Source organism: Bidens hawaiensis, unplaced genomic scaffold, assembly GCF_021521415.1.
Source record: "Bidens hawaiensis isolate Kalapana, Puna unplaced genomic scaffold, B.hawaiensis_p1.1 tig00063573_1, whole genome shotgun sequence".
Lineage (NCBI taxonomy): Eukaryota > Viridiplantae > Streptophyta > Magnoliopsida > Asterales > Asteraceae > Bidens > Bidens hawaiensis.
This window is the reverse complement of record NW_027501372.1, coordinates 6,590-27,449: the sequence shown is the minus strand read 5'-3', so window position 1 is coordinate 27,449 and position 20,860 is coordinate 6,590. Positions and strand designations below refer to the sequence as shown.

The 20,860-nt window shown below is 39.3% G+C and overlaps 2 pseudogenes; both read left to right on the top strand.

Moving 5' to 3' along the window:
* Window positions 1-380: 380 nt before the first annotated feature.
* LOC143603993 (glutaredoxin-C9 pseudogene) lies at window positions 381-1,179 on the top strand (annotated as a pseudogene).
* Window positions 1,180-12,324: 11,145 nt separating this feature from the next.
* On the top strand, window positions 12,325-13,123 carry LOC143603992 (glutaredoxin-C9 pseudogene; annotated as a pseudogene).
* Window positions 13,124-20,860: the final 7,737 nt, after the last annotated feature.

Sequence of the window (20,860 nt, the reverse complement as noted above, 5' to 3'; positions counted from 1 at the left end):
TGAGTCGACGCGAATTTGGTTGGTTTCAATTACATTCATTATGGTTCCATACCTAAAACAAAAATGTCTGTAAAACTCGGTTGTTGGTAAACCCGAGCTTTGTCATCCCGGGCGTTGCGGCAGTGAGTCGGTAAAATCCGAGTGTTGTAATTGATGCGAATTTGGTCGATTTCAATTATGTTTATTACAGTACCAGAACTAAAACAAAAATGTCAGTAAAACACGGTCGTTGGTATTCCCAGAGCTTTCTCGTCCCCAATATTATGGTGGTGACTCAGTAAAACCCGAGTTTTGTCGGTCCCGGATGACGAGACGACACGACTAACCGTATATTATTTAATTAAAACAAAAAAAATCAATATAAATAACTTGACCGAATCAAAGACTGTCGAGTGGACCAATCGTGGTCCAACGGCACCAAGTTTTTTCTTTGTTATGTATACAATAATAAATAATAATAATAATTGGTTGGGATAATTTAAAGTGAAAGTGGTATGATGTCACGTTTACATCAGCTGAAACATGTTGCACCGCGTAACCGCCCTTGACGTCTGACCCTTTCAAGTCACTAGAAACACACCCACATCTTTTCTTTTCTTTTCTTTTCTTTTCTTCTATAAATTAATAATCATCACACCATGATAAACAAACACACCAACACATTTACTCTCTCTCTAAATATGCAACAAGCAATTCCGTACAAAACCTGGTCACTTCCGCTAGACCACCACCACCAAACGATCAACCAAAACCCTAAACAACTCAACGGACCCACAAACTACACGGTTCGAGACGCCGTGTCCGAAAACTCAGTCATCGTGTTAGCTCGTCACGGATGCTGCATGACCCACGTGGTGAAACGGTTATTAAACGGTCACGGAGTGAATCCGAGTGTGTTTGAGTTTAAGGAAGATGAGGAGAAAGATGTGGTGAAGGAGCTGAAGATGATCGATGCACGAAACGATGGATTAAAGTTTCCAGCGGTGTTCATTGGTGGACGGATGTTTGGTGGGTTGGATGAGGTCATGGCGACGCATATTAACGGTGAATTGGTTCCGGTGCTTAAACAAGCCGGCGCGTTATGGCTTTGAACGCTTAATTTCTGTTTTCTGAGAGACTTGAATTCAGTTTAGTTAAGATTATTATTTTTTTGGTATTTAATTTAGTAAATGTTGATTTAAGTTAATATGATTTTAATATATTCAATGATTGTATAAAGTAGTTAAGTACCAATTTGTTGAATAAATTTTAAAAAAAAGTTGAACACGTTAGTTATTCATGAAATGATAAAATAAACATGTGTTTAAATATAAGTGGGAGGAAAACTTTATTAGATATTAAAGTTGAAGACTTATTAAACAAAGGGTGATGTAATGGGTACATCATTGCTAGCGAAACCAAGCATGATGTCAACCAACATGGGTTGTAAGGTTTTTGTCCTCATTGTCTTTGTTACACAAGTCATGTCGCCTAACCAATACGTATGGCATGTATAATGTCATCCAAACCCTGTTACCATGCCAATCATGCAACACTTATGAGTTAATATATTGTTTGTATTCATGTCTCGAATGTGTTCCACAAGAGGTGTTTTTTTTATTATGTCTACCAATTATTTGACATAATACAATATTTTGTTAACTATTTGATACGATAAAAGATTTTACCAATTATACGATACGACACAAGATTCTACCAAATATATGATACGACACAAGATTCCATTTAAATCTCATACATAAACATCAAGTCTTAATAGTATTCATAACTCCTCTCAACACTCATGAAGTTACATGATATTAACGGGAGTCTTAATTGCCAAGGGGTTTGCATAACGTTCACTTTTTAACCAATCATTACCAAAGTTTTTTTGACTTGTTACCCGCTATATGGAGGGGTCCACTAGAGTTCTCATATCATCGAGCGCTTACATTGTACATGTGACTATTAAGTAATAACCATTATCTCATAGTGCATTTAGAAGGATCGTATACGATGTCTTCCAATATTAAATCATTGTGGATCCACTATAATCATCAGTGTGCAACTGGTTGGTAAATCTTTTACTGTCACGGCTACAAGAATTGTAGATTATAAAGATTAGATATTATAGAATTGTATTTCATTAAAACTTAGCCAAATAATTGTAATTAAAATTTGTTTATACTTGTTCAAAAAATAACTAATAAAAGTTATAGATTAGTTGAAAAAAAAACAATCGTTATTATTTTCTTCTTTAGTTTGTATAGCTGACACCTAGCTTTTAAGCGTCTCGGTTGTTGATTAGTATTGATTAATGATCCAAATTACTTCTTACGCTTCTCACGTTAAAAAAAAACTTTGTATGTGTGATGACTTGGCCGTTAAAGTGTCTTTAAGCCTCCGACCTTGTGTCCCTATAGCTTCTGACTAGTTATTTTTCATATTATTTTCATCTTATTGTTGGTCTGATGTAACATCCCACTAAGTCGACGCTGGACAAGAGAAGTCAACCCCCCCCCCCCCCCCCGTTTTGTTGCAAAAGGTGGTGAGTCAGGTAAGTTTAATTTGGTTGTTTGAAAAGTTAGCCTATAATTATATACGGATGAACTTCATTTAGGTTTTGCTAGAAATGAAGGTTTTAAATGCGCATAAAATATTTGACGTGTATTTTGGTTCCATTTAACTTTGGTCCATCTAGAAGTATAGGACTTACAAATTGTCATATAATTTTCATTTAGTTAAATTTGACTTTTGGTCCAGAAATAACATACGGAGTATAAATTTTAAAAATCAGGTAGGTTGGTTCCATTTGACTTTGGCCATAATATATAGTGCGTTGACTTTATGGCGGAATTGCACAATTTAATAACTGAAACAGCTTGCAAACAAGTGGAGATCAACAACATTTGCCAAATTCCTTTTTTTAAATGGATTTTAATAATTTAAAGTATTACCTATTTGGCCAATAATTATCAATAACAGTCCCACTAACTAATGACTAACTCCGTATATTTTTAGATACACATATAGTTTCCATAAACATAGTTAACACATATCACGAATTTGATAGAAAAAGAGGTCTACGTACCCGCAAGGAGCAAGAGGCCCGTTACAAAAGAAAGCAAACAACAACTAGATATTAAAACGAGTTATTATACACTATAAAAGAAAATTAACAAAGCAAAATATGCACAACTCCTAGTGTCTGTTAATGTTTTTAACTTTAAATACTTTTTGTTTAAGGCACATTATTGGTTTCCTACATGGATGATATACTAATAGAAAAATACGGTATACACACTCATAAAGCTTAGAAAAGCGACCGAAATACTTAACCTATTGTGTCATCATCGTCAATTTCGACTCCTGGGGCTCACTTTGAATCCCATGATATCACAAGCATTATGGTTCAAATCTGACCCTAAAACAAAACTGATGGAGGTTGAATTGTTGATTGTATACTTACCACTCAAATAAATCTATTTAAGTTCATAAGGTTTTTGTATTTGAATGTTAATTATGTTATTTTATACTATCTAGATTTTGGACTAATTAGTAATTAACTTTACATAATGTTTCCATATTTCCTTAAAATAAGTATAACTAATGTAGATTTTCGTCAAGAAGAAGAGATATTTCTTTGAAACTTAACTTTGGTATAACAATCAAAACTAAGAATGAAAGTGATAATATACTCTGGATGCTGATAAACGTAATCCCCCCCCCCCCCCCCCCCACACACACACTATTTATACTAAATATACTCCCCTTAAACTTAATACATCAATTACTATTAGCTCTTAACATTATTTATATACATATTAGTTCCTACAATATTTTTTTCACATGATAATCTTCACTACGTACATATATCAAATTAAAAACTATCAAGTATTACTATTAATTTATTTTTTTAGTATTAACATTGTAAATATTTATAATATCTTTTTTTGAATTTTAATAGTATATATATTTGTAATATCCTTATTTTACCTCTTTATCTTTTACAAAATAAACCCTAACTAAACCCAAAAACTTAAAACCCTAAACCCGAACCCTAAAACCGACCTAAAACCTAAACCCTAAACCCGAACCCTAAACCCAAACCCTAAACCCGAAATCATAAAAAGAAAACGCAACCTGTAAAAAAAATAATCTGAAATCCTTAATTTTGTGCTAATTTGTTAATTATATGATTTCAAGGGGTAATATGAAAGTTGGTTTTTCAGAGGGTATGACAAGCAACCAGGAGGGGTACGTTTAGCCTGACTAATATAATATATTAGCTACCAGTAAAAGTGATATCATATAAAAAGATACAAAATGTATTATTAGCATATGTATTTATTGGTGATCTAGTTAGATACATATACACCTGTTAATAATTTATTAATGAAAAAGTGAAATAATTGATGAACAATAATGAAATTTAAAAAAAAATAAAAAATTCTTACTCTTCTAATAAAGTAAAATATTAATGCTTAGGTGTTATGCCCGTCTTCGATTCTATCATAAATTTCATGCTTAGGTGTTATGCCCATCTTCGATTCTATCGTAATTTTCTCTCTTAATCTTCTAATCTCTCATCTCACTAATATACCTATCTATCTATGGGTCATGGGTCAAAACCATTTTGACAATTGAGTTATAATATAGTCAATTTTTCTCTCATAGTTTTCTAATATCTCTTCTCATTCATCTTAGATATCCATTGATCATGGGTCAAACCATTTTGACAAGTGGTTTATAAAATAGACAATTTTCCCTCATAATCTACTAATATCACATCTCATTCATCCTAGTTATCCATGGGTAATGGGTTAAAACCATTTTAGCAATTGGGTTTTAAAATAGTCAACAAATTAAAAGTCAAATATTGATTAAAGATTAAACAAGTAGAAATATTAAATTTAGTTTTGTTCGAACATCTGAGCGCCCCCCCCCCCCCCCTCAATCCCAACGTCGTTTATGAACATATTTATACATATTGAGCCTGCTACGTTTTTTTTCAAATTCCACCACTGATTTAAAATTAACAAAATCCATGAAATATTCAACCTTATTTGACACCGCCGGTCTAAGAAAAGTATGTGAGATGTGTTGAGGAATTGATACAAGAATTTTAGACTCTTTTATGGATAAACTAATTAGCTAAATATGGGTAAACCAGATAGAAAAAGCCCAAACTTCGTACGGGCATAATTTGGGCTAATGATGGAATTACTTGACCCACCAGTAGCCCGATTTCACCGGATAAGACTTTTCGTGCTAGATTCATCGCATTCAAAACTTTCCAGAAATAAGACGTTGCGTTTACTTGCTATCGTTCGTAATTTAGGCTGTAGTTTATCATTTCTATGTCATTTCCATTTATTGTTTGTAATTTCAAATTTTAGCATAGCTGCCAAAATTAGAAATCATTATATAATGGGGCTTAATGTAATGTTTTATGCATTCGTGTAATTTATCAATGAACAATTATCCTTATCCTCGAGAATATGTTCTCTCTGTTCTTTTATTTGCTTCTGCGTCGCGTCACATGCAACCTTGACACTACAATGCATGTAGGAAGTCTAGAAAACACATATAAAAAGTTGAAACACCTAAAATATGCAATATCAGTATTTAGACATGTATTTTAATGAGTTTGTTGATAAAAATTTAGTTATGGACAAATATTGTATCAGGTGATACCCGTGTAATTACCCAAAACCAACTTGATACTCTTTTACCCTCGTCACAAATTGAACATATGGATATATGATGTAATTTTATAAATTAGTGTTTGAAGTTTTATAACATAAGTATAGAACTGATAGAAATGTAGTTGAGTATTATAATATGTATTTGTTGGTGATTCAGTTACATATACATGTTAATGATATTTAATCGGAAATGAAATAATTGAAGAACAATAACAATTGTTAAAAAAAATTATTACCACCCTTCAAACGAAAAGTTTTAATAATTTTAAGCTCCACTTTCTTTTATGTGAATATCAGTCAGCGATGCTCTATTTTATGGTCAACGTGCCGGTAGTATGAACAGGTTGTGTTCGTTGGTTGGTAGGTCAAAACCGATACAAACACGAACGTATTAGTTATGAGGAACACAAAGACTTCCATAAGACCATACACAATATCAACCTAAATCCGAGGGTTCTTTATTTCTAATTCAAATTAAAACTAAACTGGGTATCTTTCTGTTTTCTTTTGGGTTTAGCTTTGTTTGATTACAATTAGTGTCTTTGCTCATTAGTTATGATATTTCTTGGGTAAACTAGGAGACCTTCACTTGAGCAATTTTTCAAACATGTGTATATGTAGTATCTTGTATACATAAAAATAATGAGTCAACAAACAAGTAGTTGGTGAATAAACATAAGTTTGCAAAATGTATAATACTAGAACAATAAATAGAATGTTAAATAAATAGAATGTTTTGCAAAAACAAGCACATTAAATATCAACCTAAATCCGAGGGTTATTTAATACTAATTCAAATTCAAATTGAAATTAAATTGGGTATCTTTTTGTTTTCTTGGGCTTAGCTTTGTTTGATTACAACTGGTGTCTTTGCTCATTAGTTATGATATTACGATATATATATAAGTTTGCAAATTGGTATTATTATATACAATTGTGTATATAAGCAGTTGATTTGAAAAGCAAGTGTGATACAGTCAGATCTATTTGCACAAAGTTTGTGAAGCAATATTTGGAAATTGAAAACAATTAATATTGATGTCATTTATCGATACGTTATGAAACTTAATATGATAATCATGTATCCATATAAAGATAATCTAGTTTGCCATTTAAAAGGGGGTGACGGTGCAGCTTGTTGCCCGCTTACCTGCATCTCTGTTGTAATCGGATCCTTTTTTTTATTATTAAAGATTTAAAAAAAAAAAGATAATCAACGGTAGTAATGAAGTAGATAGGTAACCGATAACTCTGACCGATAACTCCAACAACAAACAACTAGTGTTCTTGGATTAATCTCAACACTGGCTAGCGAAAATCACTAGTGATGAACCGAGATCTCGAATCTTGTTTGGTTTGGTTATTAACGATGGTAGAAAGGTTTAGAAGAAAGGAGATTAGGTGAGAAGATAAGGTTTTGCAAAAGGTTATTTTAGCATGTGCATGCTTCCATATATTATTACGGCCCAATGGGCTATGGTTTACAAGGCCTCGGGCCCAAACATACATTGAGAAACCGACAAGCTAACTAGTATATACAAAAGACTACTAATAAAAACGGGACCCAACAAGTATACCTAACTCAAAATATATATACTCAAATATGTGTTATATAAAATATTTTAAAATTTTAAAATATGTTTAAATCTTACGGTCCGGTCTAGTTTTATACGGTTTAAAAATTTTCAACCGCAAACCAAATTGTTCTTTATGGTTTAAAATTTTTTAAGCATACAAAAAGAAAATAACTGGATAAAAAACCGATCATGAAATCAAACCGATGATTGTTTTGGGCGGTTTTAAACAAAACTATGAACATCCCTAGTAACCATTCCACATTAACTTTGTTACAATCGTTTCAGTGATGTATGTGTATGTTAAATATCCCTTGTTATCCACTGTTTCGACTACTTTGATGGGTTTTGGGGTTGCATTCTGTTGCGGGTCTACTGTTGCAGGGGTCTTGAGGCTAAAAACATGGTGGCTTCAACAACACCAAGAAGGTGCCAGCAACAACACTAACACCACCACCACCAACAATACTAACAATAATTGACCGAAGTATTATGATGTCAGGAAGTATCTAGGATTTCGCATGTTTATCTAAGAACAATGTTATACGTGTGTTAAATTAAAAGTGGCTTCGGATGCACCATATTGCACATTAGATTTACTATTCTAGTTTGTTTAACTGCGAAATATAATTTTAACAAGTTTTAAGTTTAAATGCACACCTTAATTTTAAACAAAGATATACAAATATGACAAAATTCGTTGGACGACTATTTTAATTCCATTTTTTAATTTACTTTTATGTTAACAATGGACGGATCAGTTACTACTTACTAGAAATCATTTTGTAATTATGTTTATGTGCATTCATTTTCGTACCATCCATAGTACACATGTCATGTTGACGAGTATGGGAGAAGTTTTTTAGTCTTAAAGATGAGTCATTATACACAAAGAGACAATGAAGAAAATGATTTTATTTTTGCTTGCAAAGAAGAAATTTAAGAATAAGATCCAACATGTATCTTAAAAGTTTAATATAGTTCTAAACTCACCATTTTAATGGTTAATCGTATCATTATAATTAGTTTATGCGTCAAATGTATACAACTTCAACACATCATTGTACATTTGTATGTCAGACATATTGTGGATCTGTCATAAGTGGTTTAAACACAGTATTGTAACTATTATATATAGTCACACTATTCAAACTTATTTCTATAAATACTCGTATAAACGAATTCTTTGTTAGATACCCTAATATCTACTTGGATTACTATTTTATTTTTATGTTAAGTATGGATGAGGTACTTAATCACTGATATTGGTTTGTAACTGCTTTTTTGTATAATTTTATAAACTATAACTTGATTAATGGTGATTTTGTACTCATTAGTGGTCATACTCATTTGTTCTTTCTCACATGCCACCAAAGCTCCAATCACTTCTACTCTTGTCAGATCTCCTAGCATGCGTCATTAAATGAACCATAAGATCAGTATAAATCGGCGGTTGCTATTAATAAAAATCTTATGATCAGGTCAAATCGATGATTTGAGATTAATAAAAATCTTACAGTCAGTTCAATCGATAGTTGGGATTAATAAAAATCTTATGATCGGATTAAAAGTTTCACTTAAACCATTATCAAGTTGAGTTTGACGTTCTTTGTTTTTATATGATAATGTCACATGAGCACTTCTGTGACTGCCTATATATCGACATATACATAACAAAAAAATTTGTTTCGGATGCCAACTATTTAAACATAAGTTCTTTTTTTGAATAAATGCATCATTTCGAACTTTGTATTCTGTATATGAGAAAAGTAAAATCAACCAATAGTTGAAAGTTTAAAAGAAAATCGTAAAAAATTCAAAATTTCATCAAATTCGGAGTTCATTTAAATGAAAGAAAGAAAGAAAAGAAAAGCTTTTCCTTCCCTTCTCATCTCCTTTCAATTCCTTTCAAATTGAAAGGAAACCAAGCCTCTAATTTTTGCCTTCATTTTCTCTTGTGTATGGTGGCTATTGAGATGGAACACCCCCAAAAGGTTCTTTATATATAGTTCTAGTGAGCCAAGGAGTGTGATGGAACGAGCCACATACCCAAAACCCTATTCTCAATTTTGTGTTCATTCCAAAGTCCAAAATGAATGCATACACCAAACAACCACCTACCTCCTTGAATGGCCAAGTGGGCCCCAAAAAACCCACAAACAACATTTCATAGGTCGAAGTGAAAACATATACATTCCTTTTCTTTTCTTATATTACAAAATACAAGATAGTACTAATAAACCAATAATTAATCAAATTGTTGAATTTTTCAATGGACAAAAACTACCTCACAAGCCGGCTCCTTTAACATTACATTACAATTAACATTAAGAAGGCGGCTTGTGAACCAACCTTTTACATTTTGAAATAAAACTGTTTGTTTTTTAACGTATGTAACTGTTAAAATAAACTTAAATTTAAACACTTAGCAAATTAATAATTGAACAAAAATACCAATAAGAATTTAACAAATCAATTTTGTTTACTTTTTTATAAAAAAAATAATAATAATTCAACAAATCAATTTCTAAAAACTAAACAATTTAACAAATTATTTTCTAAAAAAAACTAATAGTAATTCAACAAATCAATTTCTAAAAACTAATAAGAAATTTACAAATCACTTTCTACAAAAAAAATATAATAATAATAAAAATTCAACAAATCAATTTCTAAAAACTAATAATAATTTAACAAATCAATTACCTGGAGGTGTGGATGTGCGACAGGGGCGTCAGACGTGCGGCAGGGAGGACGGCGGTGGCGTAGGTGGCCAACGTTAGCGTAAGGCGGGCGTCGAAGGCATGGAGAGGGGGCGGAGGTGCGACAGGGAGGCTGGCATCATAGGGTGGCCGACAGAGGTAAGGGAGGGACGCCAGAGGTTTGACGGTGGAGAGAGGATAGGGTGGAGGGATTGCTAAGGTTTGATGAAAAGGGTTCAATGAAAATGATATGATATGAGATTTGAAGAGGTTAGAAGATCTTAGAAGCTTATCAGTGGGACGCAACCAATGTATTTTATTATTGTTATCTGTCTCACTCGTGAATAATTACAAGTATAAGAATTACAATAAGCTTTCTAACCTATAGAATAAGAAAACATAAACGGAGCCTAATGAAAAGATATTGGGTCGGCCCGAAACTAATTCTCATGTCTTTTATCTTTATTAAACCCAACAGATAAGTTTTGAAGTAAATGGCTCAAATAGAGCCCAAACCTCCACAAACCCAACAATAAGCATGATAAAAAGTAACTTATTAACTCACTGATTTTATTCTACGTTGAATATCAAACAATCCAATGCAATATCTATTTTCACGACTTAGTTATGGCATGAATATACAATGCAATATCTACTTTCACGACGGGGCATATACTTGTTTTGTGTGGCCTTGCACAAGTGGTATGATAGACTATCTCTGTTTGGTGTCAAGTTCCGGCGATATTCACTTTTCGAATTTGGAACCTTCTCAAGGTGTGCAAGTTCTCTTCTTTACCGAAGAAAAAGGCTAAAGTTTTTTATGCCATTGTACCATTTGATGTGGAGGTTATGGAAGGCCTAAAACGAGGTTGCTCATGACAGGGTGGCCATTCGGTTGGTTAGTTTGGTAGAGAAGATCAAGATGATGAGTTTTCTTTGGATACGAAATAAATTGAAAATAATTCATGAAACATGGGAGGATTGGAAGTCCTTTAATCGTAGTTTTCAATGTGGTTAATGCATTTAGGAAGGGCTACTAGTGATGAAAAAAATTGAAACTCATTGTACGTAAGCAATTTGGCTAGCTGTCGACGTCGATGGAATATGGAAAAATGATAAAAATGGTCCATTTAACCAACCACATTCCTTAACTAGTCATCCAATTCTAGAAATACTCAAAATGGCCATTCCATGAACAATCAGATCAACCATTTAAATCTGACATCCAATAGTTTATGGAACTAACAATATCTTCACACATGTCCTCAAAACAACAAGATTTGTTATCCTACTGGTCTAATTTATCGGTCGACTTATCTATTCCGTCAGCCGACTGATCTATTCGGTCAAACCTTTGTTTCAAATATTAGTCATTTTATAAAAGACCTGACTGAACAGATCATATCAATAGGCTGCCAAAATAGATCAACCGGATGACATATGTTGTTGTTTCCAGTACACGTGTCAAGATCTTGTTGATTCAATAAACCATCGGATGGCATATTTAAACGGTCAGTCATATCGTTCTTGGAATGACGAACCACATTCTCTTAACTAGTCATACCGTTAAGAGACTGGTTAAGGGATGCGGTTGGTCAACGAAGCCATTTTAGTCATTTTCCCATGAAATATAGATAGTTGTTCAATAAAAATTGAAAATCACCCTACCAAATTTTATAATTCTAAAGTATTATTAAACTATGTGACAAACCCGCCACGCTGCGGTAGGGTAGCGACACGAAGTCAATCGTTATCAGTTAGGTTCGTAAAGGTCGCGACAATAAACCCAAAATAGTAAACGCATTCTTCAAATTAACTTATAAACAAATAAAATAGTTATAAAACGGTGTTTATTCTATGGGTAAACCCCCGATGTTGGTAAAACCTGACCGTTGTCGGTGCCGCACGTTAGAGTGGTGAGTCGGTAAAACCCGGATGTTGGTAAAAACCCTAGCGTTGTTGTTCCTGGTCGTTGTGGCGGTGAGTCGACGCGAATTTGGTTGGTTTCAATTACATTCATTATGGTTCCATACCTAAAACAAAAATGTCTGTAAAACTCGGTTGTTGGTAAACCCGAGCTTTGTCATCCCGGGCGTTGCGGCAGTGAGTCGGTAAAATCCGAGTGTTGTAATTGATGCGAATTTGGTCGATTTCAATTATGTTTATTACAGTACCAGAACTAAAACAAAAATGTCAGTAAAACACGGTCGTTGGTATTCCCAGAGCTTTCTCGTCCCCAATATTATGGTGGTGACTCAGTAAAACCCGAGTTTTGTCGGTCCCGGATGACGAGACGACACGACTAACCGTATATTATTTAATTAAAACAAAAAAAATCAATATAAATAACTTGACCGAATCAAAGACTGTCGAGTGGACCAATCGTGGTCCAACGGCACCAAGTTTTTTCTTTGTTATGTATACAATAATAAATAATAATAATAATTGGTTGGGATAATTTAAAGTGAAAGTGGTATGATGTCACGTTTACATCAGCTGAAACATGTTGCACCGCGTAACCGCCCTTGACGTCTGACCCTTTCAAGTCACTAGAAACACACCCACATCTTTTCTTTTCTTTTCTTTTCTTTTCTTCTATAAATTAATAATCATCACACCATGATAAACAAACACACCAACACATTTACTCTCTCTCTAAATATGCAACAAGCAATTCCGTACAAAACCTGGTCACTTCCGCTAGACCACCACCACCAAACGATCAACCAAAACCCTAAACAACTCAACGGACCCACAAACTACACGGTTCGAGACGCCGTGTCCGAAAACTCAGTCATCGTGTTAGCTCGTCACGGATGCTGCATGACCCACGTGGTGAAACGGTTATTAAACGGTCACGGAGTGAATCCGAGTGTGTTTGAGTTTAAGGAAGATGAGGAGAAAGATGTGGTGAAGGAGCTGAAGATGATCGATGCACGAAACGATGGATTAAAGTTTCCAGCGGTGTTCATTGGTGGACGGATGTTTGGTGGGTTGGATGAGGTCATGGCGACGCATATTAACGGTGAATTGGTTCCGGTGCTTAAACAAGCCGGCGCGTTATGGCTTTGAACGCTTAATTTCTGTTTTCTGAGAGACTTGAATTCAGTTTAGTTAAGATTATTATTTTTTTGGTATTTAATTTAGTAAATGTTGATTTAAGTTAATATGATTTTAATATATTCAATGATTGTATAAAGTAGTTAAGTACCAATTTGTTGAATAAATTTTAAAATAAAGTTGAACACGTTAGTTATTCATGAAATGATAAAATAAACATGTGTTTAAATATAAGTGGAAAGAAAACTTTATTAGATATTAAAGTTGAAGACTTATTAAACAAAGGGTGATGTAATGGGTACATCATTGCTAGCGAAACCAAGCATGATGTCAACCAACATGGGTTGTAAGGTTTTTGTCCTCATTGTCTTTGTTACACAAGTCATGTCGCCTAACCAATACGTATGGCATGTATAATGTCATCCAAACCCTGTTACCATGCCGATCATGCAACACGTATGAGTTAATATATTGTTTGTATTCATGTCTCGAATGTGTTCCACAAGAGGTGTTTTTTTTATTATGTCTACCAATTATTTGACATAATACAATATTTTGTTAACTATTTGATACGATAAAAGATTTTACCAATTATACGATACGACACAAGATTCTACCAAATATATGATACGACACAAGATTCCATTTAAATCTCATACATAAACATCAAGTCTTAATAGTATTCATAACTCCTCTCAACACTCATGAAGTTACATGATATTAACGGGAGTCTTAATTGCCAAGGGGTTTGCATAACTGAAGAGGTAGGTCCCAGCAGAGACCAGTTGGTCCCGCAAGACTCACCTTGAACAGGGTTGTCTGCGCAAAGACCATCTGCTCCCGCAGGACCCACCATGCTCATAGAATCTTACGCGCAGTACGCAAGCTGTACACGCAGGGAAAGCCTCCCAATGGTGAAGTACCCCGCCTGTTCCCGCAGTTGCGGATACAAGCCATCAGGGAAGGCTACCCGCAGACAGCAAGGCTACACGTACAAGATTAGCTACTTCAGCAGTCACGTGAAGGCATGAGCAAGGCGGGAACAATCCCGCCCAAATGAGCCAGTCTGATTCTGAAAGATCTTTTGTACCATACCTACCAAGGTATGGATAGGACAGACGATCTGACCAGAACAGCCCATGGGCCAATCACAGGGTGACAGCTCACCGACAACAGTGCGAGGAGGAGCACCCTCTAGTACTGTTTGTCACTATTAGCCGCTGCCTACTCACCAACTCTCACTGTGGAGCAGGCGCAGCCTACAGTTGGTGGAATAGTATTACTGTTGGCCGTAACCTATTCACCAACCAGCATGGCCTGCGTACAATCCACAGTCAGTAGGACGTGCATGGTCTACAGTTGGTGGAATAGTGCAGCCGACTTTATTACTGTTGGCTGTAACCTACCCACCAACCAGTATGGCCTGTGCGTAATCCACTGTTGGTTGAACAGGAATACTATTCAGCCGGCTGTACCTTCTAGAAAACCTACCTTCGGCTATAAATACTCCAATATCTTGGAATGGTAAGATCATCTACTATCTCGTATAACTTACTTGATAACTGCTCTAATAGTATTCACATACTTTTATATTCAAAGAGCAATATAGACTGATTCTCACGCCGGAGGGTGGTCACAAGGAGGAACCCCCCCTTCTCAGTGACGAGCTTACGGTGTCTGTTTTGCAGGTTCCCGGAAGTACAACCTACTCTGCTGGACCTAACCTTCGTGGGAAACATTATCTAGCCCCCAGATTACCCATAATCTGCCCGGGGTCACTTAGTGTTTCTTCATTGGCGCCATCCGTGCATAAAGCTAGAACTACATCTTTCTCCAGTTTTTCAAAACTTCCAAGATGACGAGAGAAATTCCGGTAACCACAACCCCAGCCACTGGGGTAAACACCGGCAACACAATGTTTACAAACACTACCCCAGCCACCCAAGCTGGGGCAAGTGAAATACATTTTACGAACACTACCCCAGTCACTCATGTAGGGGCAAGTGGAGTAAATATTCCACTGGGATTCACTGATGCCCAGCTGGAAAAACGACCTCGAGCCCCTCGCCAAACACTTGATCAAGTGAAGGCATGGGCCGAGGCACGTCAAAGAGAATTTCAGGCTGAGTTGGACGAACGCTTGCGTTCAGTCCAACAAGCTGAGGAATTCGGTAGTACTCGCCAGCACCTCAACATGAGTAGTGAGTACGAGTACTCAGACGGCGAGGGGGAAGACTCCGACACCGACGCGAACCCTCGCCATAGGGCGAAAGGGAAGCGTAAGGAAACGGATCCCCAGCCAAAAAGGAATTTTGGGGAAGCATTCCAACCAGTCACAGAAAAAAGCGAGCGTGACTTCTCCAAGGCCTTTAGACCTACTGCTACAAACGCAGGAAGGTCAAAATTTGCAAGGGACATTGCAGAAGCAATCGCCCCGAGGAGTGCCAAACAAATGTCCAATATTGGCACATACGATGGTCTATCAGACCCAGATGACCATCTGAACAGGTTCATTGCGGGGGCAACCGTCAGTAACTGGACGGAACCCACGTGGTGCTACATGTTCCAGATGACTCTGGTAGGAGCAGCCAGAGCATGGTTCGACCGTTTACCGGTCCACCACATTTATGACTGGGCAGACTTCCAGAACAAGTTCAGTCAACAGTTTAGTCAACAGAGGAAACACACTGAGGAGCAGTGGACGATCCTCAACTGTGTCAGAGAAGAGGATGAATCCTTACTGGACTTCATCACCCGCTTCAACTCCAAGAAGGTGAGTCTGGGCAACATCAGTGAAGACCTCGTTCGCGCCGCTTTCATTCAGGGCGCTGAATACCCAGAACTCATCCGCACTCTGACGGGTAAAGACGGTATGCCATCCACGTGGGATGCCATAATGACGGCAGCCAAGCGCTTTGCCGAAACAGAGAAACAGCTGGGAAGAGATCTCCCCCACAATACAAACCTCTACACGCAGAGGACAAGGGAGAATAATGTAAGAACCGCCCGGCTAAACAAAAAGAGGCGGCAAGGTATTTGGCAGTCAAGGATAAACTTTGACGCCCCCTCAAGCTCTCGCCCTCTGGTTGGCGGAAGGGACAAAACGCACCCTTTGAACCGGAAAAACCGCTGGACGCCACTCACCAAGAGCGTCACGGAGATATTTGCCACGGAAAAACTGCCATGGCCAAAAGCTCCAGTGATCCGACAGAAACCCAATGCGGATCAAAGCAAGTCTTGTGACTTCCATGGGACAAAGGGCCATAGCACTGAGGAGTGCACATCCTTGAGGGACATCGTCGAGGCATTCGTCAAGGATGGGAGGCTCGCACACCTCGTGGCATCTATCAAGAAGGGAGGAAGGAACGACAACAGGTACAGGGGTAACGGACGGAAGCCCGTCGACATTAGCATCAACATGGTCCATGGTAAGGTCAGAGGAAGAAAGAGACCAATGACCGAACCATGCGCATGGAAGGAAGCAGAAGTGCGCTTCCCGCGAGTGCCGGGAGGCCCAAACAAAGAAGGCCCCATTGTCATTAAAAGCCAGCTGGGGCACTACATCACCTCCCGCACCCTCGTTGACAATGGCGCATCGTCGACAGTGATGTACAGGCAGTTCTTCGACAAGCTCGATGATGAAGACAAGGAACGCCTGGAGACGGTCTACGCTTCAATGGAAGGGTTTGACGGCAGCATGAACACTCCCTTGGGCATCCTATCTTTCCCCGTCACTCTCACTGATGGAAATTATTCACGCACGGAGGATGTGGATTTTGTGGTGATGAAAAAACCACATCATACGTATGACATCCTATTCGGGAGAGACGGGATGGCAAGATTCAACGCTGTGGTATCCTCAGTCCACGGCATGATGGGATGGCCAACAACTGAAGGCGTAGCGATGATCACGGGCATTCCCCAGGTATGCATCGCATCTGTCTCCTCTAAACCCAAACCGAAAATGGCCAAACAAACCATCACTGAGCCTGAACAGTGGGCATTCAATGGGAAATATCCCGATCAGGCCGTTACCATTGGCCCGACAATTGTTGATCCAACACGCACCTTACTCAAGCGCTTACTGCAGCGAAACGCAGACATCTTCGCGTGGACACCAGCCGACATGACTGGTGTACCCCGGGGAAAGGCAGAGCATAAGCTCAAATGCGATCCGGCCGTAACGCCGATCGTACAAAAGCGCAGAGTAATGGGGCCCGAGCAAACCAACGCGTGCAGAACCCAAGTCAAGGAACTCCTTGATGCGGGCATCGTGCGCGTTAGCAAATATCAAACATGGGTTGCAAATCCCGTAATGGTACCGAAGAATAACAAACAATGGCGCATGTGCATAGATTTCAAAGATTTGAATAAAGCATGCCCCAAAGATTGTTATCCGTTACCAGAAATTGATCTCAAGGTGGATTCGGTGGCACCATTTCGCCTTAAATGCTTCTTGGATGCGTATAAGGGGTACCATCAAATCCACATGGCTGTGGATGACCAGGACAAAACCGCCTTTCGGACGCCCGATGGCACATTTTGTTATAAAATGATGCCGTTCGGACTTAAGAACGCGGGGTCCACGTACCAACGACTAATGGACAAAGAGTTTCACGCCCAAATTGGGAGAAACTTGGAAGTCTATATGGATGATTTGGTCATCAAAAGCCCCGAGCCAGAGACGATGTTGAAAGACATTGAGGAAACTTTCAACACGCTCAGAAAGATAAACATGAAGCTCAACCCGAGCAAGTGTTCATTTGGGGTGGAAGAAGGGAAGTTCTTAGGGGTCATTATTACTAAAGATGGCTTTAGAGCGAACCCTGAAAAGGTCGAAGCCATTGTCAAAATGGAATCACCTACCACCATAAAACAGGCTCAAACACTTAATGGACGACTAGTCGCGCTTAACCGCTTTTTGGCAAACCATGCGGATAGGTCGTTCCCTTTTGTGTCAACACTAAGAAATTGTTTAAAGAAAACGCACTTCCGCTGGACACCAGAAGCGGAAGCAGCTTTCCAGGAGATTCGATCACGCTTGATCGAACTCCCAACACTCACAGCACCACAAGCGGGAGAGGAGTTAATCCTATACCTCTCCGCAACAGATAGAGCAACCGGGGCAGTCCTGCTTGTAGAACGAAAAGGCATCCAGATGCCAATCTATTATGTTAGCCGCGTGCTGGCAGACGCGGAAACCCGGTACTCTACCCTGGAAAAACTGGTCTTGGCACTTATACACGCTTCACGCAGGTTGAGACGATATTTCCAGGGTCACCCAATCACTATTCTCACCAACTTCAAACTCTCAAATGTTCTAGGCAAACCCGAGTTATCGGGACGCCTAGCCAAATGGGCAATTGAATTGGGAGAATATGCGATTCAATACAAGCCGAGACCAGCCATTAAAGGCCAGGTCCTGGCTGATTTTATTGCCGAAGTCCCCGCTGCGCGGGAGAAAGAGTGCCAGGAGGAGGTTCAACCCTCCCCAGCACACGAAATCGATGAGGTCTGGCGACTCTATACTGATGGAGCAGCTAGTAACGAGGGTTCAGGCGCAGGGTTAAAATTAACAAACCCAGCAGGCCAGGAATATACTTATGCTATTCGGCTGGATTTCCCAAGTACGAATAACGAAGCTGAATATGAAGCATTCCTGGCCGGATTGAGGATTGCGCGTAAAATGGGTGTAAAAAATTTGGAAGCCCATGTAGATTCCATGCTAGTGGCAAACCAAATAAACGGGACGTACACGGCTGTAAATGACACAATGGCCCTGTACCTTGCCCAGGCCAAAGCCATCATGCGCGATTTTAACGATTGTAAAGTGATACATGTCAAGCGCAGCGAAAACAAATCTGCGGATGCGTTAAGCAAGCTTGCATCACTGGCCTTCACCCACTTGGGTAAGGACATCCGCGTGGAACTCCTCGAAACACCATCAGTCCCGCACAAGGAAATTTGTGTCATCCAAACCGGTACAGAAACATGGATGACCCCAATAATAAAATACCTTGAAGCAGGAACGTTACCAGAGTCGAAGTCACAGGCAAGAAAACTACGCTGTAAAGCACTGAATTATCAGCTGGTCAATGACACCCTTTACAGACGTAACTTTCTTGGCCCATTGTTAAGATGCGTGGACAACCAAGATGCTGACTACCTCCTAAGGGAGGTTCACGAAGGCATCTGTGGAGTACACGCAGGCCCCCGCGCTGTGGTAGCCAAGCTAAACAACGCGGGATACTTCTGGCCGGGTATGCATATGGACGCGTTGGCATACATCAGAAAATGCAGATCTTGTCAGCTTTACGCACCCAACACGCATCGCCCGAAAAATGAACTTGTTCCTGTCACTTCCTCATGGCCATTTCAGAAGTGGGCCATTGACGTGACAGGCCCATTTCCAACAGCAGCTGGGAATGTTCAGTTCCTAGTGGTGGCCATTGACTACTTCACCAAATGGATAGAAGCGAAACCTTTAGCCCAAACAACCGCAAAGCATATCAAAAAATTTATTTGGGAATTTATTATTTGTCGTTTTGGACTTCCACAGAATTTGGTAAGCGACAATGGCACCAACTTTGCTGACAAGAAGCTACAGCAGTGGCTGAAAGAACTTCAAATCACGGGGTTTCTTGAGCTTGAACGCACGGACGAGCGGGGGCGAACCCGATGGAGCCGGCCTCTTGACACCGGTAACCGTCGTTGCCGCTGCCTCCTCGAAGGTGACACCTGCAGCCTCCGGAGCGGTGGTCTCTTCACCACCGGGCTTCCCCGCCACCTCTGCATTATCTGACTCCGAGTCAGATAGGACTACCGGGTCGGCCGTAGAGGCCACCTTCTCCTTGCCCTTCCCGACGGCAGCCTTTCTCTTCCGCACCAGTGGAGGACCTTCTGCGGATTCCTCAGAAGAAGAAATGTCATGAACTCCAGCAGCAGGCACAGCTTTGAGAGGTTCAGGGTAGAAGATAGGCTTACCTGGCCGTCGGTGGCTCAGGATCTCTTGGCCTGGCGGGTAAACCTCCACGAACCGACCCGCAGTCTGCTCGAGGATGGGCAACTCGTTCTCGTCCAGAGCACGAGTACCCATCCGCGCAGGACCATCTTCCTCCCGCGGATTCAGGAGCGACTGAAGATCGTTACCCTCTGAAATCAACAAGAAAGTTAGAAAAAATCATAGTCAGCAAAAAAGAAACAAGACATACCATAAGGGGTAGAGTTCGAACCATATTCAAGGACGATCGGAACCTTATCCGCATTCGCCGCCTTCCACACCCGGCTCATCCCCAGCATCACCATCGCCGACTCCGGAAAACGGAAAACCGGGGACTGGACCCGGGAAATCTTCGAAAACCATTCCGCCTCCTCGTAGTTAAGGGCGGGAAGGTTCGGAAGCGCCTGGCCATTCTTAAACTTCATGGCGATGGGGACGGCGCGAGCGGATATGAAGAAGAACTCTCTTCTCCATGAGCGAAGACTCCGCTCGGTGGTACAAATCTTTAAACCCTTTATACGGGTTGTAAGAGTGTACCACCCCTGGATGCACCTCCAAGTGTAGAAGGTCATCAGACGGTCAACAAAGGGCTCAAGGCCCAGTATCCGGCACACCCACTCAAAGTGCCGGACCTTGGCAATGGCCATGGGGTGCACCTCTGTCAGGTGCACACCGTGCCTCTCCAGGACACGGTACACAAACTTTGTCAACGGAAACCTAAGGTTTCCGTAGACAAAGAATGCAGCATAAACCCCGATCTTGCCACTAGGGGCATCGTACACAGTATGGTGGGGTTCAGGAAACTCAGGCTCGAGAGACTCGAGCATGAACTTCCTG